This window comes from Thermobia domestica, chromosome 4 (genome assembly GCF_964235325.1).
Source record: "Thermobia domestica chromosome 4, izTheDome1.hap1.1, whole genome shotgun sequence".
Lineage (NCBI taxonomy): Eukaryota > Metazoa > Arthropoda > Insecta > Zygentoma > Lepismatidae > Thermobia > Thermobia domestica.
Window position 1 is genome coordinate 50,964,771 of NC_137457.1, and position 18,940 is coordinate 50,983,710.

Below are 18,940 nucleotides of genomic sequence, written 5' to 3' on the forward strand. Positions count from 1 at the left end.
CTGTGTCGGCTTTTATTCCACTCTTCTGTTTATAATCAATAGCATGTGTTGTTTCGACATGTGCTGTTGTCCTGATGTGGGGACTCTGGCAACAGACAAAAAATTGACGTCAGTACATTGTGCAAAATCTTGGTACAATGTGCATAAATTCCATATGCCACAATTAATCATAGTATAATAACAAATCATGGATATTGTTGAGAAGTAAAACAGAATATGCATAAGAGCTTGATAAAAATAAACAAATGCTGTATATATATCTTAGTACAAGATTATAGAAGAAGGATGACCGTTAATTTACGGATAAAAAATGGGACACTTCCGGAACGATATCTTCATTTAGCGCAACCTATTTTTTAGTAGTTTTTCCTGTTTCGTGGGTTAGAATACTATCTACGGAAAACATTTTTAATGTTAATAAATAGTATTTATTCTATTCATGCTTGCATGTATAGATGTAAGGAAACGTATCATGTGTTGGTAGATAGTTTTCAATTCTTAATGCTTGCGAATTAGCAGAGAAGACAAAAAGAAAAAAATATTACTTTAATATAATAAATAAAATGTTAGAAGTTTGCAATAATTTTGAAAATTAGGTTGAACTAGAAAAATCGTGAAAACAACGCTTCTCCATCAGGCCCTGCTCGAGTTATTCTCTTATGGTGTTCTTTTGGTCTTAGTCACTATGCTGTGCACATAATTTTTATTTAAAATTTTACATGAACTGTATATTTAATAATGCTTGAATTATGAATAAACTACTGGACGTCAAAACTATAGTATAGGGGAAAGCAACAAACAATTATAGTTCCTGAAAATTCAACTAGTTGCTCTGATGCTGCAACTCTGTATATAAACCGTATATTTCCTACGGCAAAATTTGGAATCCATTTTACGGCAAAATTTGGAATCCAAATATGGAATCCAACAATGTACGTATATATTCACACTACATTTTATAGAGTATTTCGAGTTCTGTCCACACAAACGGTTTAATCGATAAATTTTTAGCTTTAGTTTGATCTATCATGATTATAAGCAAAAATATGGCCAGGTGCCAATTACAAGTCCTTTTAGCATCATTTCCGAAATTGTCAGAAATTAATGTGGCAGCAGAACAAGAAATAACAGATTATCATTACTAAAAATGTCCCACTATACCGAAAGTCCCTAGTTAATGGGAGCTATAAGACGATAAAAGGGACTAAATTTAAATTAATAGCATTTCAAAAGATGATGGGCCATAATTGGAAATGGCTTCTAGAAAGAAAATAAGACAACATTACCTGTCTACGATGAGGGATAGAAAAAGTATATTATAAAGTTAAGGAGTATCCAAACTTAATCTTTCCGGCGCCATATTAGCACGCGTGCTAGAAATAATTATTTAAAGGACAGATTTCGCAGCACCTGGCCTGATATGATGGCTGAGTTACAAAAAGAAAATCAAGTAATATTACAAAACAGTATGAGAACTGTCTCCACAAAGGGCCGCAAATTAACGGAACTAAGGCCAATTATAAATAACATAAATATCATCAACAGCACATTATATATTTGTGATCATGGCGGAACAATGCATAGCTGAAAAGCAAAGAGGATAAATTTATAATTCATCATCTTGCTTTCTTTAAACAGGGCGAAAGCTAATGGGAGCGCGGCAAAAATACGTAATAAATAATTAGCACAAAGTCTGTGGTTAATGCACTAAAGTCACAAAGAAAGAAATGAAAATTAACAAAGATATGAACTTAAGGACAATACAAACCACGTCTCTATAGGAGCACAACAAACAGTACCTAGAACTCGACAAAGATACTGAGGTCCCCTTCCACCAATTTAAACCACTCAGTGATTTTATTTGTCGGAACATACATAGCTAAGGTTGGGCAAGGGTTGCGGTTGGGCACATTCTCGCTAGATTTTCGAAGTGTTCAATTTTGAGAAATATATGCCGAAACATATTAATTTATTCACACAAAATACAGTACTTAATATATTTAGATTGAATACTATTATACTGTTTTTAATAAGAATATGTGCTTAAATATTGTTGTTTTATGATATGGTATAAAGGGGTGATTCACAGTATGTATGAATTCTCGAAGATTTTTTGTGTTAGTGCAACATGCTATGCCATTTGGAACTAGTCTTTTACTTCCCTTGCAGATGTCGCTCAATATGTATGTACATATGTATGCAGGGTAAACTCGAGCAAGCTCCCTAGAAAATATCATGGCCATACATTATAGATTTCCAGCTACGTGATATTAAAAAATAGCGTTTGTTTAGTACATTGCTCAAATTGATGGTCGTAATAGAACAAAGTAAAACAAGTTATATAAACGAAATATAAGAAATGTATCCGCAGAGGCCCATAATCAAACTGGCTTACAGTCCAATAATAAATATGTTAACCTATCAACAGTACATGCTATGTAAATGATCACGACTGAACGAGGATATTAGACAAAGCAAAGAATGTAAGATGATGCTTTTTAATGGTGTTTCCTTGAAGAGAGCCAAAACTAATGAGGTGTCTGCAATCAGTTCGTTAAATTAAGGAGGGCCCCAAAGCAAATGCTTTCATTAGATTGAGAAAAATTCAACTGCGTCTCTCCAGTCCCCGCTAAATTACTAAGCGAACCAGAAATAACGATATTTATGGAACAATTTATATGGAACCTTTCCAAAACTGAGGCTGTACCACAAGATGTAAAAAATTGTTAAATTCATAATAGTATGAGAATTCCTCACGCAAGACTGAAATTTAACTAGCGCCCAACACCATCAACAAATACATATTATAAACAAAACACCGTATGTATATTATCAAGATGAAACCAGTGTATCGCAGCAAGTAAACAATCCAAATTTAGGGCTCATAATAATAAGGTGAAAAATATCGAGAATAAATTGAGAAAACCGGTTTATCACGAATGAGCACAGTTTATATTTACAACTAATTTCCTAAACGTCTTCGCAGTGGACCAAAATCTAATGTATGCCCTAGAGCAAGAATAAATAATGTATATGAAAATGAGAATAAAAAAGCAAAAAAATAATTTAAATTCGAGGATTCTTCATAATACTTTCTTGAACAGGAACAAAACAAATTTGAAGGAGGGAAGTACATTAAATTCTTGTATATATTTACTACAGTGGTAAAAGCATCAAATCAAGAAGGGTGTCGCAGAAAATGAAAGACTTCAAACTTGGCCATATGTTAAACTAATAATGTCGTATATCTGGACGTTAAACTAATAACGATGTCAGAGAAAGGAACAAATAATTATGGACTTTTTACGGAACAACTTTCAATGCGATAATAACTTACTACAGTTAAAAATCAAACTATTGGCAGATAAAAGCAAAAAAGCTATATTTTGTATAAAAAAGAAACCCATTTTTTAAGGAGAATGGTCCATTTTGTTGAGTGGCCAAACTACAAGACGTGGACGCATCAATTTCTTTTAACAGATATACCAGATAATAATTAGAGAGAAAAAAGTATTTTATATTTCTCATAGGTACTGATTTTAAAAAAAAAAACATTCATTAGGCAATTTTGCTTTGCTTGTTTTCAACCAGTATTAATTAGCAGAGATAAACTTTTTAAATTTTAGGCTTTTTTGCAAATTAATTTGACTGTTTCCTTTCTTTGTAAATATTATTATTTAACTAAAGCTTGAAAATAAGTGACTGATCTTTCCGTTTACAGAATATTTAGCTGGTGCTTAAAAATAACATATTGATCTTTCTTCGTTACACAATATTTAACTGTTGCTTGAAAATAAGTAATTGATCTCTGTTTTCTAATGTTAGTCATTCTTCATAAACTAATTTGATTGGTCTCTTTCTCTTAATATATTATTATTTAACTGATGCTTAAAATAACTGACTGATCCTTCTTTATACACAATATTTAACTGTTACTTGAAAATAATTTATCTTTCTTAATTTCTTTAACAATTTTTAACTTCTTCTTGAAAATAACTGATTAATGTCTTTTTCAAAATATTTGTTTCATATTGCTAAATTTCATGTTGATTGCTCTCTTTTTATATATATATTTATTACTATTACTAAAAGTGATCTTGATCATGATCTATTAAAAGTGATCTTGATAACTCAAAATATTTATTTCTCTTTTAGATGGATTTTTCTGCCCAAGTGTAGAATTGAACCTTAAGTATGAACTTTACCTGCCGGACGTGGTGAGTTGCTTGAAAGATTATCCGAGATTTTTTACCAATTGAAAAGGTATAATGGAGAGGCAAACATAATACATCGAGGGTCGGAGAGGTGTGACACGCTGGTTCGTTCCCTTCGTGTTTTCGATGATAGTGACATATTAATTTTGCAGCACTGTGTATGCTCTGCTGATATTTTAGATTTCGTACTTGAGGAAGGTATGATCATGCTAGAGAAAACTTATCTATTTATTATCTTGTAGGAAAGGTCGGTTAAACAGATTAAAGCATCTCATACTTTTTCGATTTTGGGACACGCTTTGTTTGGGAATAATGCTTAGTCCCATCTGAAAACTGAATAGTGGTGACCCCTAAAAAATCATAACTTGAGTCAATAATATAAATAAATTAACTAATTAACATTTATCATTTTCAGATGGATTAGATTGGATTTTTAATCCAAATTCCATTGAAAAAGAAGAAATAAGAAGATTGGTTGAAAATGAGGACGAGGCTGTGGTTACACTCACACAGGGGTCCAGGGACAAAATGCTGTATACAACTCCCCTCCCCAACATTGTGTACGTTATAATCATGACTTTGGTAACCAATCGGGACCTCAGCCTGCTCTGTGATACACCCCTGTTCCAATATCGTCAGAATATTGGAGCAATTACGGTAATAATAAAAGTGGTTTTACTAGTAGTATTAGCGTTAGTAATACTAATGAGAATAATGAAAGAAAATTCAAAGAAAAGTAACTTTGAAGTTAGAGAAGGCAGAAATATGTTTACGTAAGTTTCAAATTTCGGGCCATGAAATTGCCGTCCGACACGTGGGTGAAGAAAGGACTATTGAAAACACAGATACTCATATTGAAATCTAATTCATTTTGCATTGCAACATATCATTGTGCGTTGCCAATGCGTGCCCCAGGGATTATATCGAACTATACATAGATAGCATTAACAGTACAAAAACAAGCCTGTGTATATTCCATGGAGAAGAAAGGGAAGTTTCTCTGCTATTACGGTCCTTACCTCAATTGAGTGATTATGAAATTAAAACTAGGAGTTCCTTTTGGGGCATGAAGTACACTTTCCGTTTCACCTTGCCGACAACATGTACGGAAAGGGAAGAAATGCAACGAGTACCGTTGACAAATATTCAAAATAGCATGATTGTTTGGAAAAAACTTTCAATACGAATAGAAAATGAGAAAATTTATTGTCTCCCTAAGGCGATTGTTGGTGGCAACTAAAGCTCCAAGGCAAAAAATACGATATGTAAAACTTAAAGACAAGACACTGTCACATGGCTTGTTAGATCAGAAGTTCTTTGTCAGTTCGAAGGAGTTATCGTTCAAAATAATGGAGGCTGTGACTTTACAGATGTTGACGCTTTCAAACCTTATTTGAAAGAAAATTATCAAATTGTAATTTATGGGGAGCATGAAAAAAATACCATAGCTCGTTACCCAGGAGAGCCAGCAGAAAATAAAATATTTAATATCAGAGAGGTGACACTGTTGACCATTTCGAACCGATTCACAACATTAAAACACTTCTCAATAAAAGGAAGTATTTTTACTATTGTTTGAAATGTTACAATGGCCAGTCTTATAAACACAACTATGAAACTCAGTGTTCTTTCTGCGAACATAAGCACGAACGCGATTATACTACTAACAAAATTAAACGTGGTGCATGCAATCGTTTGCTGAGGGTTATGTTTTGATAACAGATTTCGGCAATCTGATCTCATGTATGTTTTGCGAATCATGTCAAGCGTAAAAAAGTGGGTAGATCTGTTCGTGATAATGTTAAGGTCTGCATTGAATGTGGCGTTATCTTTGATAACACATTTCGAAAATCTGATCCAGTGTGAGCTGAACATTTCTGTTTAACGTGTAGCATGCATGTTGATATAAACCGCACGTCTTGTTCGAAGAGTAAAGCGTTTTCATACTAATAAATTTTTAATCTTCGGCTATGAAGTAGAGACTATGTTGAAGGCACCGAATGCGCACGTTGAAACTGAACATGAAGTAGTGTTGGTATGTTGTCAACGTCTGTCAAAATTGTATAATTAAGCTATCAATGATCCTTGTAAAAACTGTGGTGATAAAGTTGGAAATCTTTCATTTTCTTTTAAGACGGTGACAACCTTTATTACTACGTGTTAGTATAGCGTCGTGTCTTTACCAAGAGAGTAACCATTGCTCACAATATTAGTCGATACGAGGGTCTCTTCTGCCTTAAAAATCTAATAAAAGAAAAGAATATCATTTCTAATATATCATTCCTTATCAAGGGTCGGAAAATTTTTAATGTAACCATTGGAAATCGTATTTTTTCCAGAGAATCTTTTCGTCTCCTTGGTGTGAAACTACCAAATTACCCAAAATTTAGGCCTTACTAAAAATTTAAAAACAACGAGATGTCCCGTATTTTCTTAATACAGTAGCAATCAAAATTATGTGTGTCCCTATCCCTCACTTGAGTTCTATGATACTGAGTAGGGTCAACTGAAGAAAACCAACGATTCCAAGCCTGACGCAAAAGAGTGCGCTAAGTGGTGATTAGTTTAATTTCGGAAAGGAAAGGCTTTCTTATTCTGATGATGACGTTAGCAATCTAGCACAAGCGATCATTGAATTTAGCGACATTATCGAAGCTAAAACGAATGATTTACAATGTTTCTTTACTTCTTCCACCATTGCAAGTCTTTCGATACGTACACATTGTACTTTGAACTTACCTGAAAATACTATTCCCATATTGGGTTTAGATCATAAGACCAAGTATAGTACTAAATCTACGCAATGGCTTATGTATACGGAAGAACAATTAGGGATAGAATATCCTTCTACAAAGGTAGTTCAGAATTCAACTTTCCGAAAATTCACTATTTTTACTTTTTGTCCATTGGTGTAGTATGATGGAAAACTTAGAGAGGGCATTATTTCCTAAACTAGCTTACTAATACTTGGATCATACAAATGTTAATATGATAGAGGTAAGCATATATTTTAGAGGAGAAAGTTCGGACATGTACCTCCTTATTCCATCCCCCAAGAGACTACCTTGCTACAACCTAAATAACTTAAATAAGTTAAATGCTGATAAAAAAATTAAATGTATACACTACATTGTATGTTATTAATTTGCACATTATTTTATGCATTGAAGTTTGAAGCCTATTTCTATTTAAAAAATCAATTTCAATTTTACGGTGGCAACAATTCGTTCTGAAATATATGAATGTCATTCATTCAGTGAAATGTCTTCAAGATGCATGTGAAATTGAAAATCGAAATGCTGTAATACGTTTCTATATTGAAGTTTGCAACGTTATGTAACCATCGGTAAGTTCAATTTCTTTGTGGAAGACAAATGCAATAAGTCAATAGTTTTTCCAGCCTTAAGAGTTTGAGCTCACAGAGAGGGCAATTGGTGGTTTCATGCGCCTGCTCTCGAACGGGTCCTTCCACTGTTCCTTGCGTTTGGAAAAAATATTTTTCTAGATGGGGCTCAGTTCATTTGGAAGAGGGCTTGAAGCTTCAAGAAACAGACAAAAGCGTCCATGAGCAGTTCATGAGGGGAAACTTTAATTTCCAACAAACAAATCAAAACGTTAATGGAATTGCAATGGACCAGGCATTGAAGCAACATAAAACAGACCCGCAAAAGGTCCTGGATGAACCTAGCATATTTATGTTAGGTTCCAGTTACAAAGTTATACGTTAGGTTTGCTCGTTTCTAAACGTCTTTGGTATTTCTTTTATTATGATATAAGTCAATAATCGTTGACATAGTTAATATTAAGAACTTGTGTTTTTCTAACACATTTGATTCACAATTTAGATATTTTCTAAACATCAAACAATAGATGTGACATTTCATTTTCATTTGCTTCCAAATCAATTACCATTACCTGGTCAAGGATGTATGTCTACCACGATTTATGGCATATATTTCAAGAAATATTAAACAATGTAGACCCGCGACAAAAAAGACTTTTGGGCACATAGTAATGTGTTATTTTAACTACTATCTTGGGAGACAAATACTCTCGGAAGTAGGGACTAAATACTAGGTTCTGTTTGGTTATCCGTTTCTTGCTACGTAGCATACATATAGCAGAAGCCAAACGGTTGGTGCTTTCGGCCCTCGTGGCCAAAAGCGCAAGAGCTGTGGTGTTACATTGGCAGTCGCTTTTGGGGCGAGTTTAAACCCTGCCCAAGGAACATTTTTTAATATTTTATAACATTTGTTCATTAGAATAGATGAAAATAATATTCAGAAAAAAATACTATTTTGTGCAGATAATTAGTAGTAGTAGTTGTAGAAGTAGAAGTAGTAGTAGAACAATAAGAAGTAATGATACTAGTAATGAAAAAATAATAACATATTTGAAAAACTACGATGGTTTTGCTGGTAAATAATATTCTAGAAAACAAATATGAGAGTCAAACCACCTCGATCTGATACTTTATTATAAAGTTTTCCTAGAGATATTAAAACTGAGAACTTACAAAGTGAAGGTAACGAAAACGAAGAATGTGAAAGATTCAGAGATTTTACAAAATACTGTAACCTGTAAAATTAAATGAATGATTGACTAACATGGATTTTTCCTTGGTATGTCTAAGGTTAGATAAGATTTCTATGTATTTTGTCATGATATCAATCACACTGTAGATACTAACCGAGGTCTTCTTACTGATTTTTCATACTTTGCAGTGGTATGGATATTTTTCTAGTTTTTGCTGTTTGCTATAATGACATATTCGAAACAAACTAGAGCACTTGTAGAACATTGTGTGCAGTTCTCAAACAACCAACATTTACAGTAATGATGATTGTCTGATGTTGCAGGGTTGAATATTGGAAGTGTTAATGCACTTTCGCTCGTGTACATACCAGATGACTTGAAACAGAGAATAGTCCAGATTGTAGAGATAATCACTCCAAATATGATGGAGGAGTCCACAATTGTTACAGTAAATAGTATTACTTTACGTCTTGTTCTTTAAGAGAACACGTTGATTAAATGTGTATTGAATTTATATGTCTTATACATAGGTTAAATATATTTTTCAACAATTAGTAATAATAAATAACAAAGTGTTGTTTTCTAGAAGGATTAATTTCAAGATATAATTCTTAATCCTCACGGAGCGTCTGTTCCCACAACTGTGTGTTCATAGTATACTATTTCATTATGTATTTATGTATTATAAAATTGTAATAGGTTATGGCTGGAAGTTGGGATCGTAGGGTTATTGTGTAAGAAGTAGGGAAAAGGTGCGCTATTTTTAAGGAATAAAGAAAACAATATTGAAAGGCAAAGCAAACTTACTAAACTTGCAATTTTAAAAATGTTTTTTTCATTACGATTTCATGTTTGTGTTTGTGGTTCTTGCTACATTTTAAATTGTCATTTTGTGTTCTATTTCGATCTAGTTGCACAAAGGTGTCCAAAAAATACGTAGGTTACTTGTGTGTGTCAGTTTGTGCTATAAGAAGAATCACAAATGATTTTTAACAAATGCAAATTCTTTGATTATATTCCAGTGACACAATAACAACAAATCTATAAAATATGTTACACTGATCATTTACAGTAGATTTGTAAATTCTTAAAGAAAATTACGAAACTTATCTGCAAAAATAATAAAATACTTAAGACATCTTCATTCTTCCCGTATATCCGTGTTAACAATATTTATAGTGTATTTTATGTGACTGAGCCCATATCAGTCACGGACACGCAATGAGCGTCAGAATATTAATTCTGTTATATATGTAATTAATCTCAAACTCATTTTTATTTTTACAATAAAAGTTTGAATTTTTACACAAAAAATCACGCCCTTGTGTCCTCTAGAGCTACTCATTACGAATATAACATTTCAAATTTGAAAAACTCATACCACTTCTTAGTGCGATAGAATCAAAATTCACATTAATTTATTCCGGAAATACTTTCTTCCGATATATATCTGTTAAGTGTATTTATGGTAATTTGCTCATTTGTTTTTAGGAGATATTCTATAACCTTACATAGACTCTGGCGCAACCAGGGAGCATCGGAGCATTACTTCTATGATATTTGAGATTAATCTGATACTCACTATCTTTTTCAAAATAAAATTTGAAGTTTTATAAAGGTTCACTATCATACGCTTCGCCTTCTACGCCCCCTAAGGCGCTTCCATACTAGAACAACAATCCAGATTTCAAAAGCAAATAATTCTTTTTACTACAAAAATTGCAATTTTTACAATATTTGACAAAAATGTTTCTGTTCTAATGTCCCTGGTAAGGACATAAATGCCAAATGTGTATATACAATTATGATGGGAACTGTAGGCCCATATCAGTGACTGGCACATGAAAGTACCATCTGAATATTATTTCTGTGAAATTTATGATTGATCTCACGCTTTTTGGCCTTCCCGAGAAGCAACGTGCGATTTTCATAACATTCCACCCACCACATTTTTACGCCACCTGCCCTCAAACAGATCAGCCTTACAAAAAATAATATTCCAGACGACTATACTAAAATCCAGCATGAGTGTTATTGTATTATCTAGAAATAGCACACATGTGCCTCAAATGACTTACCAATATTTATTGGAGAAAATCGATTCAAAATGTTAATATTGAAACTCACATAAAGAAAATCAAGTTTCATGCATTCGGCCCAAAATATGGGTCAAAAATGACTGTCTCTCATTTTCTGTTAAAAGTTGAAAAAACAAGGCAGTTTCTCAACAATAATATTAAATTTCACATTAGTTTCATCTTTTAAAAATGTCATTCTTTTCCACTGGTGTAGAAAAGTTATACGAATTGTGAAATAGACAGTATATATACACATAAGCTGACATAGAGGACTAGTAGCATTTTAATCACTACATAACGGCATTTGATTTCACGAGACATTAGAAATATTAACTAGATTTGTTCCAGAAGCCACTTAGCTGTTTTGGGTTTGGTTTAAGACTGAAGCAGTATGTGTCCGTTTATTAGAGAAAGACAACAGTAATTTGTTTCATATTGGTATGGCAACACACACTATATTGCCACCTTTCAGAATATCCACGCATATATAATAGAAAGGTTCCGAAAGATGTGTGACGGTTTCGTTTTCGGCTAAGGTATTGTGAATCTGGTGTTTCGCTTTAACGGAATTATGATTCCCCATGTTTATTTCTCTATATATTATTGTGAGAACACGTTAATGGACAATAGAAAATATAACTCTTTTCATTTCTGATTGGTTTCCGTTAACAGCTTGATAATAAAAGGATATCAAATCTTTCTGTTTAATGCCCATGATTATGTCTCTTAGGTTGAGGAAGAGCATGATTAAAGCAGGAGGGACAATGATGGAAGAATTATGATGGGCGAATTGGCGGATTGAAAAAATGGGAGGAAACAGGACTGTCCTAAGAAAACCTACGAGCACAATGTTGTCCATCTCAAGCTAACATGCGTTTTAAAAGAATCAGGTACCGTACCCATCCGATAATTCCGTGGCCGCATTCCCGGGTTTGATTCTCGGTGGGGAAGTCTTTGAAATTTTAAATGTACACGATGTATCTGTATCACAGTTATTCAAGGAACTCTGAAACGAGTGTAAAAGAATATAATAAGAGACAATTTATGGAGATACTTTCGGTGAACTAGAAAAAAGAATGGCTTAGTGAACAAGGTTACAGTTAAGAGTTCAATTTCTTTTAAGACCAGTTCCATGCGTATATGTCCTTACGAGTTTGTATGTAACTCTTACTTAACCTTCTTACATGCCTCGGGTCCATTTTGACCCAAAGCGATTTTTCAACTTGATTATCTCCGACCCTATGTGAGCTTTGATCATCATGCTTCGTGACTTTTAGTTATTTTACCAAATATGTGTTTTGTAAAAATTTCGATTCAAATCTCAATCCTGTTACGTCACAGTAGAAAAACTAACACGTAAGTTCCTCGGGTCCATTTAGACCCATTAGTTCAATAAATATTTAAGTGACTAAAAAATCATTATTGAATGAATTTCTGATGATAATACATCTTCAAAACAAGGCCAAAATTATTATTATTATTATTATTATTATTATTATTATTATTATTATTATTATTATTATTATTATTATTATTATTATTTATTGCACTGTCCGAAAATAATTTAGTTTCTTCCAGTATACTGTAGTGGCAAAGTTTTTTAGTTTATTTCAGATACCTTGTATTGGCAACATTCTTTAGGTTCATTTTGGATAAGTTTTTATTCGTAGTATTGCTTGTTTCCTCGTTGTGCAGTAAATACAGACCATTTTGGTGTCCAAAATGACTGCTTTGACACCAGAAAAATTCAAAACTTTCTTACTTTTTTTTTGCGATGAACTGACATCTGAAACGGAGGATTAATTATCAGTGCAGGATTCTTTGTCTTCGTCTTCCTGTCTGATGAAAATTCTTCGGAAAGCTCTGATTGCAAACTGCATCAGAATCTCCCTCGTGGCTAAGCGGTTGCGCCGTTGGCGTGGGACACCCGGCTTCGATTCATGGCGGGAGCCCATGTGGTTCGGATTCCACGCTAATCAGTGGGTCTACGTCTCATAAAGTCTCGCTGCTCAAAGGGACCCTAAACTAAAATCAACTCAACTGAAAAGTACATAAAGCAAACAAAAATGTGCTAAGAAAAGTGCAGCCCAAGAAATCGCACGATCGCTCCGTGGAGATACACAGGAGGAGTGTGTTCATCAAACGACGAGTAGCCCTGATGTTCTCAGGAAAAGAGGTATTGCCACACGTGAAAGGGAAAAGACGACAAAAATACGATCAAATACAGTTTGTGAAACAAATTTATCTGTAAAAGACATCCCAATCAGATTTGTGAGCAATGTCAAAAACAGTAAAATGAGTGTTCACATGTTTCAAGTAGCATAAAAGAAAACAACCACTTACGTGGATTTTGTTCTGATAGGTTTTCAATAAAAGTTAAGAGGAATGCATGACCTAACCTAACCAAAAGTAACCTAAATAAAACCTGCTTGCAACATAAGTCAAAAGTATTATATATATATATATATATATATATATATATATATATATATATATATATATATATATATATATAGATATATAGATATATATATGTGTGTGTGTGTGTGTGTGTGGGTGTATGTGTGTGTGTGTGTGATGTTTTAGTGTTCTAGATGCAAGGGCATCTCTGGGATGTTAAATTTCGGTGAATAATAAAACAATTGTAGAATTATTTCTAAATTTTTTGAATACGACCGAAAAATATATCATGTATTTAAGAAATATATGGGGCCGAGGACATGCCCCTCCAAACAGTGTCGCTTGTCTAGATTTGACCCATCTTTTGTTATATTTGACAGAAACCAGTCACAACGCTATTGCATGTACAAATGTAGTGTAAACTACAAATCGAAACAAAAAAATGAATGGGTCCATTTTGACCCAGAGGAACTTATGTGTATGCAAAAATCGAGGGACGTACCAGGGTTAATATTGCAATATTACGTTAGTAGCTTGATCATTCGTTTTGTAATTTAGGGTCCTGTGTTCGAACCCTCTGAGGTTGATAAGGAACTTTCTATCAATTGCAATGTAGATATTACTTATGTATAATTACATGGAACATTTTTCTCTCGATGTTACCAGTTAGAGTTAAAACGACTTTCTCCAGAGTGGAAATACTAACAACATCAATTAACATGTCTACATCCTTGGTTGGCCAAGCCATATTTATTTTTTCTTCTTTTCTAATACAAAGTTATAACACTTACAACAATAAATTTTGAAATTGTAAAGTACTTGAGGAATTCAAGAAAGGGTCTCCACTCCCATCCTGTTTCTATTGTCTCTCCATTAAACGTTCATGAACAAAAATATTCTTTTAGTATTGCCGTTATGGGCAGGAATCGCAAAAACATATTAACATATATTTGATAATTCAGGGTGCTGTTCAGACCTAGAGTAGGTTTTTAAAAAACAACACCTACTTCCCTTTGCACAGGAGGGTTTTTCATCTTCGACGTTTCTCTCCTTTATAATATTACCAACAGATTCCTTCAACGAAGCCATTTGGTCGAAAAGCAAATAATCTTTTATTCGAAGTAAGCAACACTACTTTTTACCTGTCACCAAATGGGATGACCTCCAACAGCATACAGCATAAAGTTAATTTACAAAAGTGCCACAACATTTGTGAACTGCAAGGTAGGGAAAGGTTACGTCAGGAAAAAGGACACTGCAATGACTGACAGCTTATCATGTTTAGAAGTTTCCATTATCATCTTTAACATAATCCATTTATAGAACCTCGTGTATGTGTCCATATGTTATATTGCGTACGTCGGAATACAAATCTCTTCCTAAATAATAAATTAATGACCTTAATACTTTTCGTTCATTTTATAACCTTCTGCAATATGAAATATGAGAATACACGTTAAAGTAGTATCTGAAGCACATGAGCTCCAAACGTGAAATCGGTCCTGGGTCTCCTGCGGTGAAGACACGTACGAAAACTCTTTACTGCATTTCCCTTCCCAATTCTTCATCCACGAATTTGAATCTTAACTTTTGACAATCTATGTTTTAAACAAATTTGGTGGTAATCCCTCAAGTAGTTCTTCAATTATTTGTCTTTCGAACGTATAACAAACACAGTATATATATATATATATATATATATATATAGATAGATAGATAGATAGATAGATAGATAGATATAGATATAAAGAAGTTTTGGTCAGCTAAGCCCCTTACATATGAAATGAAATTTGTTAGCTAAATGTTAAACATTTATGCCCTTTATGCTAAAGGAGACGGGCGAATATGTCAAATGAATAATGACAAAATTTGGTCCTTGCGTTTGCTCACCGAGAGTTGAACCTGAGACCCTGTGCACCACTGATCCACTGAAAGATTTCGGACCCTCATTTTCGTAAACAGCGCACCGAGTTACATAAAAAGAAACATTTCCCAAAATTCTAGAAATTTAGGGTCAAAGTTCTGTTTGTGTAACGAGTTGCACATCTAGATCCTAAGATTCTTGCTCCGCATATATGATTTCAATACTAATTTCGCGGTGTCGAATTTGAAATCTCAAAAAATCGTGACCGAAAAAAACATTTAAGGTTATTTCGATTCTTATGTCATGTATTTATAAATTGCATACTATTACTTTATTTTCTATATAAAATTATCAAAGTTTTGTTCGTAAAACAGATTAAATGTAACAAACGTTTTCCTAGTGTAGGCTTTACTATAAGCACCCTGACAATAATTAATCAACCCCCTGTTGCTAACGTTAATATCGTGTAGTTCCGCCCCCGGCCTGGATAACCAGCTGCATGCGATCGGGAAAGGAATCTACAAGGGTCTGCAAGGACGTCACATCCAGCTGAACGCACTAGCGGAGGATAAGATCACGCAATTCCACCAAACGTCGGGATGCTGATCTCGACGTTTCACCCGCTGTTCCAACTGGTCTCACAGATGCTCAACTGGGTTGAGGTCCGGTGATTTTGTTGGCCATTTCAGGTGTGGTAGGGTACCTGAGTTATCCCCAAACCAGTCCGATATGTGTCCAGCTCTGTGAACCCTGCTGTTGTCCTCTTGAAAAAAGGGAGTGTTTATAGCAAAGTCATCGCGAAGAAAGTGACTGAAGGGCAACAACTGCTCGTCTAGGATGTTCAAATAAACGTGCTGGTTCATGTTGTTTGACACCTCAACGACTTCGCCCACCCGATAGTACGAAAACAGCCCCAGAACATGACAATCCACCCACGGTCAGCACCTGACCTTCCACACACTGCTGGTGAAATGCTTCGTGTGGCCGTTGGTGGACATGACGCCGGGAGTCATTCGAATGCAGGCAAAAGAGTGATTCGTCAAACCATATGACACGGCTCGAGTCTGCTAATGTACATATTTGAAGATTATTGGCCCACTGCAGACGGGCACTTTTGGTGCATGTATGAACAGTGCCCTTTTGCGAGCTACCGGACTCGATATGTTCATTGCATGCAGTTCCCGTCTCTATGTTCTCTCGCTGACAGGTTGACTGGGCCTGCATTCACGGACTGCAGAAATTGCTGGCGATTTCGATTCACAAGCCTGACAACCTGTCTTTGGGTCCGATCAGTGAGGATCTTTTTCCGACCACAGTTCTGGCGTCTAGTTTCATGGCCACGTGTGTTACACCACAGCTTGTCGACACGTTGAACAGCCCGCAGCGAAACACCAACCAATAGGTCAACTTCCATCACTATGCGGCCATTAGAACGACGAAACACAATTGCCCCTTTTTGCCACTCCGTCACGTCGCCATCTTACCGCAACACAAACCGCTTTGATGGGTTCTGTGTCACTTCACAGTAATACCATCTGAACGCCTCGAGGCAGATTACGCAAGTTTGGCCATGTCATTCGACCAATATGCAATCTGTAACTGTTCGCCGATGCAGCCTTGTTCTGAAGTAGGGGTCATTAATTTTTTGTCCGGGGTGGTTATATGGCTTTGTTTCATTCTTACACTTATTATTTGTTTTTATACAGAGCCTTTCCATCGGCAAATATAATTATAAATCAGACCAACAGATGGCAGTAAAATACTGGCAGAAAAAGTGATTGATATTATTTTGTTAATAGATGACATTGCTTCACTTCTCCACTTAATATATATCTTTTTATTCAGAACTTATATAACAGCGCAGGTAACTATAAATCATACTTAAAATGTCAGTACAATACAGGCAGAAATGACTCATAAGCTTGCCGATAGATGAAATTGTTTCATATCTGCACTTATTGAATATCTGTTGATTCAGAGATTTTTCGTTTTTACAATTGTAGCTCAATTGGTAAGAGGAGCAATGGTAAGATCAGAAGTTTCACCGACAACGTTGACTCAAACTGTGCTCCTAGCCGTTATAATTTATAACCTTGGCCGGGTTATAATATATTACTTTTAAATAGATTGTTTATAAAATACATGTCTCTCAATGGAAATGAAGAGCTTCAATGCCTCGCCATGGAAGATAATTTAAGAGCGATAGTTACAACCAGTCCACAGGCAATACACGAGAGGTAGCGTTTCCACGAGAGGAATTTAAAAAAAATACAATTACACTAGCCAACAAAGTTTAACCTTTTCCTATAACAGGAATAAGAACAGCTGATCTTTGTTTTAGGGTGAGATGTTGACGAAAATAATTAAAATGCAAGGTTAGGTCTTGTTTTGAAGTTCTGATAGTTTTATTACGTTATTGCCTATGTAAGCATATATCTACCTTGTTATAACTCAGAGGAAGATCACTGAGGGCGCAACCGCTTTGCGTGGCGTTTCTTGTTTTCTGCTGGTGTTTCGCTGGTTCGTATCCAGCATATTTCGAATAACATTGATAAACTCCAATTTCCCTGCTATCTCATTTCCATATCCGAAATTTGCTGGTAGAAATGTTCCTCGTGCTCGTGGCTTACAGTGACAAAAGACCCAATTATCGTTAGAACATAAAACTAACTACAAATCGTTGCAACAAAATGGAGAGATTTAATATGAAGTCTGAATCAAGTCAACATTATAAGCAATTTAAGGATAATGAAAACTTAATGACAGTCGAATGAACTTCTTACCCAGAGGGAGAAAAGCCCCCTGCCTGGCTAGAAAATGGAATACCTAATTTGGTAGAGTATGTAATGAGTTGTGTAATCCCTCATCATTGCTAGCGTTTATTAACAAAAGTCACCCATATAAACCATCTTACTATTTCTAGCTAGTAGTAATGTAAATGCTGGTAATGTATGGAGTGTTCTAGAAGAGGTAAAAATCAGACAAATCCTTGCTATATAAATATAATTTTGTTGTCTATTTTCACAACGTTTAAATGCCAATTGGTATGGGACAGGTGAACCAGATTTTCACTAATACAGATAAGTATTATAAACATAGCAGATGCATGTTGTAATTAAAAATCCTGATTAATATTGTTTACGCCATGCCCTGGTAGTGGCTACATGAATTCTTGGAAACAAAGGTAACAAAAAGAGAGATATGGATATTTGCATCAAATATCAACAATATTGTCTCTGAATTGTGTGAAAAGGATAGTGTTAAGTTAGCGAACGGTGGTAGAATGCCCTTATCAAACAATCAAGCATATTTAACAGCGTATAAAATTACTGTTTATAAAGGTTTTCTGGCGAAAAAAAGTATTTTTCGAAAGACACAGTCAGCTTATTAACAAAAATTACTTATTACTATCTTATTACTATCTGTAGTACTTCCATGCTTATGCTGTTGAGAAGAAAGTCATAAGAAATTTCGCATTAAAGACAGGTCGGGAATAATCCAATATGCACCCTTACATAAAGTGTAATATATTGTAAGGAATATAATAAATGCGTTTACGGAACTCAATTCAAGAATAGTAGTAAGTCTTCATCATGTAATATTTTGAAATTGTGCATTTAATGTTCTAAAGCATATGTGATGTAAAAGGGCGAAATCACCATGTCTGTGGGGAAATATTCTGCACGGGATTTCATAATACGATGCCATCGGGATATTTATGTTATATTCACGCACCAGAATGCGTACTCTGCAAAAATAGTTATTAGTGTTTTCGATATTTAATGCCGGAAACATAAAGAAATATTTAAAGGTATTTTAAAGCAAAAGCGTAATCTCTTAGTAAGCCA